This window comes from Macrotis lagotis, chromosome 8 (genome assembly GCF_037893015.1).
Source record: "Macrotis lagotis isolate mMagLag1 chromosome 8, bilby.v1.9.chrom.fasta, whole genome shotgun sequence".
In the NCBI taxonomy this organism is placed as follows: Eukaryota; Metazoa; Chordata; class Mammalia; order Peramelemorphia; family Peramelidae; genus Macrotis; species Macrotis lagotis.
In genome coordinates this window covers 16,119,393-16,128,074 of record NC_133665.1, presented here as the reverse complement: position 1 = coordinate 16,128,074, position 8,682 = coordinate 16,119,393, and the positions used below count along the sequence as shown (strand labels likewise).

The 8,682-nt window shown below is 35.9% G+C and overlaps 1 long non-coding RNA gene across 1 annotated transcript in view; it reads right to left on the bottom strand.

Annotated features, from left to right (window-relative positions):
- Positions 1–3,055: 3,055 nt before the first annotated feature.
- Positions 3,056–8,682, bottom strand: part of LOC141494740 (uncharacterized) — a 106,418-nt gene continuing 100,791 nt past the window's right edge. Inside the window, exon 3 of the long non-coding RNA XR_012470555.1 lies at positions 3,056–3,170. This is a non-coding gene — a long non-coding RNA (uncharacterized LOC141494740). The remainder of the gene's footprint in view (positions 3,171–8,682) is intronic.

Sequence of the window (8,682 nt, the reverse complement as noted above, 5' to 3'; positions counted from 1 at the left end):
ATAAAAAATTCAAATGTCATGTAAAGATCTGCTGTTATTGTTATTATTATTATTATTAAGAAACCCCCAAAATAGTATTGTACAAAGAATTACCACTCAGATAGTTAATGGCAGCCAGGATGATAAAATGCACTGAACTCTCGGTGATAGTGAGCTCTCCTGGAAGAAGTATTGATATGTCAAGAAACTTGGGCTCTAGTCAAGGATTTGCCACACATCTGTGGGGAAAGTCACTTTAAACTTTGTAAGATAAGGGAAGGTGAACTAGAAGATCTACAAGATCCCTTCCATTGCAAATATCCTGCATCCCACACTTACAGAAGTGAATATATATAGTTCATTGTAAACAACAGTTCCTTTCAAAATCAGAGCTCTGGAAAGCCAGGCATTTTCTTGTTTTCATCAGATTTACCATCTCTATTATGGTTCGTTTCAGTTCATGTAAAAAAATCTCTCTGCTTTACCTGAACACATTGCCAGTGATGAAAAGAAGACAAGACAGCAATAGAAATATATGCTGGGTGTCAAGAGAAAGCCAGACTGGTATTAAAAACTTGTCCAGAATAATCTACAAATGAGGTAATTCAGGGAATCTACAAAGAATCAAACAAATCAATAACATATTTAACATGCCAATGCTAGAAGAATACATTCCCCTTTCTTCATTGTATCTCCACCCAGCCCTTAAAAAGGTCTGCACATGACTACAGTCTATTTCAATGCCAAAGCATTCTGAAAGGAAAAAAAAGAATCTCAAACCATTTGACTCCCTAACTTCCCCCTTTCTAAATCCTCCCCAAGTTTCCTTCTCTTCTTGAGGTGACCCCATTCTGAACTCTTTCAGCAAAGGACATTTTTAGCCAACAACACTAGAACTAGGGCTCTCCATCTCATCTCTGAACTACTAATAGCTTGCTTTGTGTGTGCTTGCATGTGATACTAAGTTTTTTTTTTCTTATGCTGAACAGCAGTATCTTTGCTTGGAGCATCTTCTGAAGTGACCCTGGTGATATTCAAGTTATTTTAAACCTTAGCAGTTAAGGATGAGCTCCATGGATCCTTGTGGAATTATATATTAGGCTTCAAGGAGTTTGAGATAATGAGTCTTCTCAGTCTTTTTCCTGTAACATGAAACCAAGTTGTGGAGAAGGAAAGAGATGTTGAAAGAATAGGACAGTTACCTGGTCTCTTCTATATCTTGGTCAGGATCCTTTCAAGCAGAGACTACTCTGAACAAGATTGTAAAACTGGTTGTTTGACAAAGGTAGTAGGATACAGTAAAAAAATGTATTGAATATGGAGTCAAAGAAATTGGATTCAAGTCCTGTTCAGGCCACTTACTAACTGTATGACCTTGGCCAAATCACTGGACCTCTCTAGGTCTAAGTTCCTCTTTTGTTAAGTAAACGTATTAAAAGTCTTGATGATTTCTAGGATTTTTTTTTCCAAGTTATAGCTCTAGGATCTTCATCTTTAAAATATAATGGTGAGACCAGATAAGCTCTGAGGTACTTTCAGCTCTAAATCTCTGATTTTCATTTCCCCTGACCTGACCTCCCTACATGATATGCCACCTTCCCTTCTAGCAATGCAGTGTTCTCAGTCTGTTCTAGGACTCCCCCTGTGGTACTACATTCAAGCTTGTCCTCCCTGATGGCGGCCTCCTCCTACACTTCAAAATTTCCCTATATTGTGCCCCATTGCCTTAAGGATCAACTTTCTTTTAGCTAAGCTTAACTAATTCATTCTGACAAGTCAAAGAGAATGGGCTAATTTATATAACCTTTCCTAGGTAACATAACTGCACTTTCTGTTCTTGAAATGTAACAAGCAAATATTTACATCTTATGGTGTGAATAACTCATTTATATAGTATTACAAAACTATAAATTCATTATCTCCTTTGATACCAACTCTCAAAGTATGGTGTGAATTTGGGGTACCAGCTCAGGGAAGGGAGAACAATATTTTGGGGACATGGGGAAGCACCCTCCTCAAATCCAACTGCACAGAGAATCATCAGCTCACTGGGCCAGTCCTATTTTAGGGCACAGGATGGCCAGCACCTCCAATGGGAACTATGTTGCTCTTTTCTCCCCTACTCTTTATTTCAAGGGTAGATGAGAGGAAGAGAAGGAATAAAAATAATTGGAGCTTTGGGACTGAGGAAAGAATGGAGGTTGGGAAAGGGAGAACATGAAATCTGGCATTCTAAAAATAAGGGGGGGGGAATAGATAAGTGTGAACAAAATACTACAAAGCTGCATTAAATATTCACAGGGCATTTTATTATCTCTTCAAAGCTATTTACAATCATTCCATAGTGTTCCTTGATAGCTTCCAAGGAGGAGACTAGTACTTGCTCTTTGTTTTTTAAGAATGAGCAACCAAGTACCATTTCAAGGATCTGCTTCATGGGACAATCCTTCTGGGATTACAATAAATGTGAAAGAACTGATTAAAGATTGATGAGCAAGACATTAAAATTCTATTCTTCATCACAGAGTTAGTCTGAGAAGCACATAAATGGAAAGTGGGGATGGGAATGAGATTTCAAAATCTCAAACAAAAAAAAATGCAATGTTTAGTTTAGGAATAAGGAAACAGTTTAAATTTTAGCTATGTCCAACTATGTGACCTTGAAACAATCATTTAATCTTCTTAGTCATTTAGTCTCCCTGGGTCTTCATTTTTGAAGATTGGACTGTAGATATCTATTCCAATGCCAACAATGTATGAATTCATTTCCTTTTTGTAAAACAGCAATAATATTAACTCATTTATGTAGTATTACAAAATTATAAATTCATTATCTCCTTTGATACCAATTCTTAAAGTATTGCTGTGAGGAAGGTAGTAAAAGTATTATTGTCATCTCCACTATATAGATGAGTTATCTAAGGCTCAGAGAAAAAAAGTAACTTCCTGAAGGTCACACAGGTAGCAACTGGAAAAGTTGTCCTGATTTCAATTCTTTTTACTTTAAGGCCATTATATAGAAAGGAGGGTATAACAGTTTCCTATTAAATGCAGATAAACATGAACTTACCTCTCTGTTTAGCTCTTGATACAATGGAAAGGGCATAGACTTGATCTCCAGTCCCAGGCCTGCCAATCACTGGGTGGCTTTGGGCAAACTAGTTCACCTCATTAATTATTGGTTTCCTTATCTGCAAAATAAGAATTAAAATTGTACCACCTAATTCAAAGAAGTCTTGTGAGAAAAGAGCCTTGTAAATTTTAGTAAGTTACAGAAAGGATAGTAATAATTATTTTTATTATCAATATGAATAATAATAAAAACAGTAATAGGATCCTGTCATGGGAAAGGAAAGTGGAAGAAGACCAGAGGCTTTCAGGCAAGTCTTCTTCCTACTCATTGTTCTACTGGAACCAGATAGAAAAATGCTGTTGGGAATGATTGCACCCTTCAAAATCTTCAGACCTTCTATCTTGAAAAGATCTTCAGGTCTTTTGAAATTATGACAAAGCTCTTTACTATTATTTTTTGGATTTTTGCAAGGTAATGGGGCTAAGTGACTTGCCCAAGGTCACATAGCTAAGGAAGTATTAGATGTCTTGAGTCCAGATTTGAACTCAAGTTCTCCAGACTCCAGGGTCACCTAGACACTCCGAGCTCCTTACTATTTACAAAATGCTTTCCCATAGCAGTCTTCCATGGAAAATAATGATAATATTATTTGCCCCTTTTACAAATGAGTAAACAGAGAGCAAAATTCAAAGAAGATAAGTGATTTGCCCAAGGTCACTCAGGTTAAATGATGAAACTGGTTTCAAACTCAGATAGTAGATCTTCAAGACAATAGATGATTTTCATTGTTTTTCACTATACCACATTTCTTTTCATTTTCTTATACATCCTTCTCTTCTTCTTCACTGTGACTCTCCATCCAGGTCTTAACACTATAGCATTCCACCTAATTGGAGATTACACCATAGTCTGACTTATCCTTTTTCACTAGCCTCCAAGCAATACTTACTTCTCCTATATCTATTCTCTCAGGAATCTCAGATTAATATTATAAATCAAAGGTTTGTGGGGGTTTTAAAACATTTTTTATTTAATAGAAACCCTTTGGCAGTGGGGTGAGGCCTATAGAGTCTTTCTTGGAATTGTATGTTTTAAATGCATAAAACATATATGCAATCATAAGGAAAACCAATTATATAGCAATATAATGATCAATGTTTTAAAGTTCAATAACTCAAGTTAATATACTTTTACCAAACTAATATGAGTTACTGATCAACAATAGATCAATATGATCTAATCAATCAATTTAATCAGTATGATCAATCCATGGCATTTTAGTAACTGTCTTCAACCACTCTTGGGAATTTCAGATCTAATGATACTTTTGAGCATAGGGGGAGCCCTTTCCCCACCTTTGAACCTAATAGAGAAGTGGACCTTTATCCATGAAAAGAGTATGCTTTCCTACTGCAATCCCTACAGAGCAGTCAATAACAGGTAATTGCAAAACGCATTAGCTGGGGGTGGGGGGAGGATGATTAGGGGGATTGGAGTTCAGAAGAACCTGGGAAAGGTTCCACATTTTGTGATTAAACATTCCTTAGGGTACAACTACTGTGGAAGTTTCTATGCCATGACAAATGAGAGACACCCACAGACTCAGAGAGCCTTCAACACTTGAAAGAACATTGTAAGATAATTGTAGACAGCTGTTTACTCAACCATGGTCCTCACAATTCCAAGTGAATAAAAAGACAATTGATAAAGAAATGATACGAATATAATGAGGTAGACTAAATAGAGTTTAAAAGTAGGAATTAAGTGGATTGAGAACTAAAAAGCTAAAAAGCTTTGATTTAAAAGGGAGGTGTCTGGTTGCTACTGTGATATATGCCAGCTGGCAAATTGATGTTCCTAAAACACCCCACCACCCAAAACTCTTTGGTGACTATCAGTTCCCACTAGAATAAATGCAGAAGCTTCATTCTGACATTTGAAGTCCATACTATGACTCCCATCTGCCTTTTCAGTCAAATTTAATAATACACCTCTTAGCACACTTTGCATTCTAGTCAAGCTATTCAGCTGGATATTCAAGGTAAATTGTTGTTGTCATTCAGTCTTTTTCATTCACATCCAACTTTCTATGACCTCACTTTAAGGAGGCTGGGGGAGGATTGGTAACACCATTGGAATGGTTTTTCATTTCTTCTCGGGCTAATTTTATAAATCTGGAACTGGAGGCAAATAGGTGACTTATCCAGGGTCACACTGCTAGTCTGAAGTCAGCCATCAAAGCCTAAGCCATATGGCACTTCTGATACTAGTGCCTCCTTGATCATCCTCGTCTCTCTTCAAATTGCTTTAGATAATTTTGCATATATGTCATGATTAGATATTGTGTGCCCACCCAATAAAATGTAATCTCTTTGAGGCCAAGGACTATTGAGCTTTTGTCTTCATAAACTCAGCACCATACTTTAAAATGTTTGTCAAATTGAATTAAATTTATATAAGCATTTCACATATCCTTGGGGACTGACATACCAAATAGACTCATTCTCGGTCAAGAATCTCCTACAAGTGGCATAATATTATGTACTTAGTGAGATTGGTGACATGGATTACTGCCCCAAGGAATTTTTTCTCCTATAATTTGTAGAAAAGAGCATTTATTCATGACCTTGATATGGGCAGAAATAGACTTAGATGAATAATAAAGGCTACTAGAAACTAGAAATGACTATAATATATAAACAACAGTTGAACTGGATTTGGGTAAAGGGCTGGTATTTAGGTTCTAACCTTTTTAGCACAAAACTTTTAATCAAATCACTCTGCCTAAAGATCCATGTATAGAAAGTAGCCATGGATTTATAGAATTCATAACTCAAAGAAATGTCAAAGATTTTCTAATTCAATCTTTCATTTTATAAGTAAGATAACCAGAGTTTAAATAGTTATGCATCTAATCCAGAGTATATAGTTAAAATCTGACTGGAGTAGCTAAGTCAAGTCTTGGTGGAGCTTTGTGTTACCCTTTCAGTATAGAGTGATATGATTGGTAGCATGCTAACAACAGTTGTTTCAGACTTCTAGGAAACTAGTCAGGCTGTAAGGTATATTCGAAATGTCAAAAGTCACATTGATATTGACTTAGATGGTGCTTAGAGAAAAAGTATTTGAACATCAAGTAAGCACCAATTGGCAGATGAGCTTTTAACATCTCCAAGAATCAGTTCACGTGTCTGAATCTGAAGAAATTTTATTACACACCAATATTATCATAAGGGCCATAATCTTACAAGTCTCAGTAGCCTGCTATACACCAAGACTTTACCTATAAAATGCCCTTTGTAGACAAGATCTATACTTATCTGCTCACAGGAAAAACCACACTTGATACATGAAAGTATTGCCTCAGTGGAGTGTAGAATCCACATCATCATCAACAACCATAATAATTATACAGACCTGGAACGGTTTGAAACTACATGATAATTCAATCAATGTCACATCCATTTGGAATGATTCCAGCAAGTTCTTGAGTATTGCCTATATGCCAAAATATTGCAATAATCAAAAAATGGTACTCTTACAAAATTCCAATTTAAACCCATCTATATAGTGTCTACAAATTGTGCATCTAAGAACCTAATCTGCCATCAACAGGAATGGGACACCTACTCATTCCTAGATATCCACCCTACATATATACAAAATATTCACCCAGGAGAGATGGCTGTACTTCTAATAAAATCTATGTATTACCTAAAAAAACTAAGTTGTATAGGAAATATAATATTAGACCCAAAATCAGGAAGATTGGAGTTCATAGTCAACCTCAGACTTGTTAGCTGTTTGATTCTGGGAAAGTTACTAAGCCCTTCTCAGTCTTATCTATAAAATGATAGTAACAAAAGCACCTATACACCAGGATTTCTGTGAGAATCAATAAGATTATAAATAAAATGCTTTGCAAAGTTCAAAAAACTATGTAAAATTCTTATTATTACTTTATTATCTCCACCAGTGAGACTTAATGGTCAGTGCTCCATCTCTGTCACAGAATCATGTCAAATTATCAGGCCTTACTTAACAATCATTTTTTACTTCCCTGGACTGTGTAGAATTACATCAGTCAATGCCTCTAGTCATGTTAAGTATATGATCAGATCAAAGATAAAGAGGACCAGTCAATAGACTCTTTCATCTCCTCTCTGACACTGGGTGAAAATAATAAATCAACAACATAGTTCTATCCCATAATTATGAATCTAATTTGGTTGTGGTAAGCACCTAATCATGCTGCTTATTTTCTTTCCAAGCCATAAAATTCCCACTATACCTGAGGCTTTCTATCTGTCCCTCGGGAAAAATTTTTGGCTCTAGTTTTTGTTCACGTTTGTTTATTTGGAAGCTCAGATATTTTCACACAGTGAATTGCTCTATTCATCTGTAACATTTAGTTACAGATTCATCATGACATACCAACTCCAATTCAACAGGCAGACAAGGATTAATCATCTGTTCCCTGGTGGGATTTTTTCTAATTGCTGGCATATGGCAGAGCTACCCTCAAGAAGAAATTGTAGTTTATGGAGTTTTAGAGTTCAAAGGGACCAAAAAGATCAATATATCCACCTACCTCATCCAGATGAAGTAACAGAAGCTGAGAGAGGATAAGAGATTTGTCCAGGACCTTATAACAATAAATCATTTGAGGATTGACCAGATTTTCTAATTCTGAATACCCAAGATCATGCAGCAAATATGTGGTAGATCTAGGTCTTAATGTCATCCCTCCTGACTTTAATATCAGTTTTCTTTTAGCTACAAAATGCACCTAGATGAAGATGAAGAAATATTAGCTGGGGTCTTTATTGAAGTTAGAAAATCGATTCATTTAAAATACAGAATAAAACATTCTCCCTTCATCCTCTCTTTCCAATAGTACTTAGAACACAAGGAATTCATTGATGCAAATGACAAGCCAAAAAGAGGCTAGAGGACAGGACTAGAAAGAACAAGTCAAGACAAAAGCACTGGTGAAAAAAAATAAGTGACAATAGGAAGTTTTTATCCATTTCCATGTTCCTAGATTTTTCCCATATCATATTCTAAAACATGTACAGAATATGAAAAGTGAATAGCCACTACTGAGCAGTTATTATGAAAGCTATGTACATCAGGAAGTAATAACATGAAACTGTGGAAAGAAATCTACATGAAGTTCTTAGGAACTTTCAGTTAAGAGCATTCTAGGAAACCTGATATAGGATGGTTACTGAGTATAAAGTACAGACAGGGAATCACCAAAATTAAAATCCAAATGTCAGAGTGGAACAAAGGGTAAGATATCCTAGAAGAAAGATAGAAAGGTATGTAGTATGTAAAATGGGTGATCAAGTAAAATAGGTAATCAAGAGTGAGCAACATGTCAGGTCAGAGAAAATTAATGACCTGGTAGTTTCATAGAAAATTCAATGAGACTATTGACTTTCATTTTTCCACCAACCATTCACCCATTCACCCAAGTTTGACATCTAGAGCCATACTTGGTGTTTCACTCTTATAAACACCTCATATCCAATCAGTTGTCTTATTGATTCTAGCTCCATAACATCTCTCACATCTGTCTCCTTTTGTCCACTTGCATTGCAACTACAATAATTCAGGCCCCCATC